General features: G+C 38.3%; 1 protein-coding gene across 1 annotated transcript in view; it reads right to left on the bottom strand.

Moving 5' to 3' along the window:
• The window catches only part of PRTG (protogenin), a 131,479-nt gene that overhangs the window by 11,761 nt on the left and 115,736 nt on the right, over window positions 1–3,982 (bottom strand). The window lies entirely within an intron of this gene.

Below are 3,982 nucleotides of genomic sequence, written 5' to 3'. Positions count from 1 at the left end.
CTTTCCCTATTTAAAAAAAATATTATTATTTTATTTATTTATTTTTTGGCTGTGTTGGGTCGTCGTTGCTGCATGTGGGCTTTCTCTAGTTGTGATGAGTGGGGGCTACTCTTAGTTGCGGTGTGCGGGCTTCTCATTGTCATGGCTTCTCTTATTGTGGAGCATGGGCTCTAGGCATGCAGGCTTCAGTAGTTGCAGCACACAGGCTTCAGTAGTTGCTGCACACGGGCTCAGTAGTTGTGGCGCATGGGCTTAGATGCTCCACGGCATGTGGGATCTTCCCAGTCCAAGGCTCGAACCCGTGTCCCCTGCATTGGCAGGCAGATTCTTAACCACTGCGCCACCAGGGAAGCCCTATTCTTTCCCCTATTGTAGCTTTCTTCTTAGCACTCATGACACTACCTGAATATTTATATATTTGTTTGTTACCTGAAATGTAAGTGCCAATGTGAAAGGGACATTCTGTTGTTCACTGTGGTACTGCCAATGCCTAGAAAAGAGCCTGGCACACAGTAATCCCTCAATATTTAATAAATCACTATGTTCTTACTATTAGTATTCCAAGTTATTTGGTAAATATTAAGTTAAATGGATTCCTTTACTGAAGGACTTTAATTTCCGATGTCAATCTCTAATAGGAGGAAACGGTATATGATGTTTCTCAAACTTTTTTAGTTATGGAACTTTTTATTTTTTGAAGCAGGGCGCCTTTATGATCTTGGGAAACTAATGCCGTAAGGAACAGAGTCCAGAAACTGCTGTAGTAGAGCATGATTTCCTACAGTGCCTTGTAGATTTTAAAATAATTGAGTACTTTGTGCTGATTTACAGCAATATCAGGAAGGTAATGGCTGTAATTTCTGACCCACTTTAAATTAGACACAAGCATAATTTCATACTGCATTTCTGCTAACCCATTTTACAATGTCTCATTTTAGCCACAAATATATGGTCACCAGGAACATTTTTAAAATGTTTTGACTAATGAAAAAAATCTTGTTCCCCCTGGCAATAAATATGTGAATTAATTATACACATGAATGTGTATAAACATAATATGTATAGCAGATTAATAGATATATATGAAAGAGATACTGATATTCTTTCTCCTTTTTCCACCAATTTTTCTACACCATTATCTTTTCCAAAAGTTGCCAAAATTACATACTATAGACTTTCTTTTTTGCTTTAAATGCCATGTTGTATTCTTTGCTTTTTGTTTATAAGTGAGTAACTCAAACTCTTTTTTTAAAAAAATAATTAATTAATTTTTTGTCTGCCATGGGTCTTCATTGCTGCATGTGGGTCTTCTCCAGCTGCAGCGAGTGGGGGCCACTCCCCGTGGCAGTGCGCGGGCCTCTCATAGGTGGCCTCTCCTGTCGCAGAGCACAGGACCCAGGCACACAGGCTTCAGCAGCTGTGGCGCACGGGCTTGGCTTCTCCGCGGCACGTGGGATCCTCCCGGACCAGGGCTCGAACCCGCGTCCCCTGCATTGGCAGGGGGACTCCTAACCACTGCACCACCAGGGAAGCCTCCTCAAACTCTTTATATTTTTCTCTCTGAAAAAAGTAAACTCAATTGCTTTTTACTTATAATATGTTTATTTTGTTCTCTATGAATTACTAGCATTAGCTATGAAAAAGCTTCCCTACATTTAACAAGAGACAAAAGCTTTTCACTGATAATGTTTCTTAAATTTACACAAGCAGCATAATGGCAAAAAAAGAATTTTTCCCCCTATGCTTTATTATATAGTTAGGAAGGCTTGTACAGAAGTAAAAACTTCTAATTACAATTCATTTTGCTATTGGGCCATCAATGAGGCAAAAATGTTGTTTTCTGGGCCTTGTCTGAAACTGACAAATGAATGCATTAAAAAGAACCAAAACTAAATACTGTTTCTTTTTAGGCAGGTACAAATGAAGAGCCAAAGGAAGTATGTGCTCATGAGATCAAAATTCTTTTATAAGTACTTATATAACACTCATTAAATCAGGTTAGTCACTTGGTCAAATGTGCCAATAAATCATTTTGGAATGAATTAATGAAAACTGAATTATATATTTTAAGAATATTGTGGCAGACTGTTAAGATGAATAGCCCTGCATAAACTATGCTTCCATCTCTCCATACCTGTGGGCAGTCCCTTCCCACACTAAGTCTGGGCTTGCCTACATGATTCGTTTTGCCAGTGGGATGTTAGCAAATGTGAATCAGGCAGAGGTCTGCAAAGCTTTGTATGTGGGGCTTCTTTCCTCTCTCCTGGATTTTGGAATTCTCTCACTGTTTTTATGCTACCCACACCCTGCTGAAACCTTGAGATGATCAGAGCCTCCTGAGTGACCTCAGGAGACACCAAAAGAACTGCTCAGCTGATCCCAGTCCAAACTGCTGACTCAGAGAATGTGAGAAAATAAAATGGCTGAGTTTTAGAGTGGTTTGTTAGGGAGCAGTAGATAATGGATAAAACACAAAACTGTATTGCTGGGAGGTACTTATTATTACTTTCCAGGCTGTTCAGTGACTAGGAAATCATTACTTAGTGGGGCACCCGCTTAATGAAAAATATGAATATGCAACTATCAAAACTCCAGCTTCTGTTACCATTTGTTTATTTTACAACTACAAAAGTGTTATATTGATTACATCCACATAAGTGACCTTAGAGTATATTCTCTTAATTGGGTAAATATTCCCCTTAAAAGTTAAAATGTATGTGGAAGTGCCTGGCACTGTAAAGTATTTAGAATATGTAGATGGAAAACAAATTTCCTTCTCAAAATCCTTCTTAAGCTTTTAATTGCCTGGAAAACAGTTCTTAGCATGTATGTCTGAATTTAAAAAGTATCAAAATCAACTATAATTCAATAAGAAGTTAAAGGAAGTATCAAAATCATGAAATTATACTGTTTATGTGATGGTCCATCCAAACATTGGCATATGAGACCTGTCCAAATGAAAGATTCCAAAATTTAAAAATGGCATATTATTATAATTATTATTTTTATATTGAGGGAGCATTTATTGAACTTTTGTCAGCGGATGCAAGCAAATCGCTGATACATTTCAAAAAAAAAGTGTGGAAGGTTTTCCTTGCCCTGTGTTTTTTTTAATAAGTCATGTGGTCAGGGGTGTCAGTGTAATTTTTCTCAGCTGGTGCTGCAGACACTCTGAGAGTCCGTTGGAGAAATCATTCGGGCTTCCTAAGGCCAGCATGGACGTATCACCGTGCTTTCTTTGCATCCTATACTCTCAAAGTAGAACGTATCTTTGAAGAGGTCTAGTCTACCATCCTACCTGACCAATGCTGGGATCAAAAAGGGCATATTATAACAGCATGAAGTAAGAATGTTAAATTCTAGAATACAGTTTTTCTCAGCCAAAATAAAATTGGTATTAAACAATTTAAATTCAGTGTTCCTAAGCCCGAAGCAGCTTTTCCCTGTACTTAATTAAGTGAACCCTAGTATTCATATGGGTCAATTTATTTGCATGTGGACCATTTTAGTAGCTGTACAAAGGTCTTCTCCATTAAACCAGGTCTTCCTCCAGTGTTTGCTACTGCAGTGCAAGACACACAACCGCTGGAAATCTAGTAATTATCTATAACAATTCTCACTTCCTTACCTTCTCTCTCCCTCCCTTAGTGACCAAGTCCTGTTAATTTTACCTCCTTACTGTCTTTCAATCACCCTCTTCTTTCCATCTCACTCCTTGCCACCCTAACCCGGGCTTATCATTCTCTTTCCTGGACTGCAACCATTACTTCCTAGTCTCCTTGCATTACTCTTACTCCTACTCCTCCTCTACCAAACCTCTTCTATTCACAATACTCAGAGTGATTTTTCTGAAGTGTGAAATCAGGCTCATGCTTAAAGTATGTTGATGGCTTCCCAATGTCCTTTGAACAAAACTAAAATTCTTAATCATTTATTACTTCATAAACATAAATTCAAAACAAACTCTAGATCCCTCTTTCCC

This window comes from Lipotes vexillifer, unplaced genomic scaffold (assembly GCF_000442215.2).
Source record: "Lipotes vexillifer unplaced genomic scaffold, Lipotes_vexillifer_v1.1 scaffold726, whole genome shotgun sequence".
Taxonomy (NCBI): domain Eukaryota; kingdom Metazoa; phylum Chordata; class Mammalia; order Artiodactyla; family Lipotidae; genus Lipotes; species Lipotes vexillifer.
The sequence above is the reverse complement of the archived record's forward strand: the minus strand, read 5'-3'. Positions and strand labels throughout refer to the sequence as shown.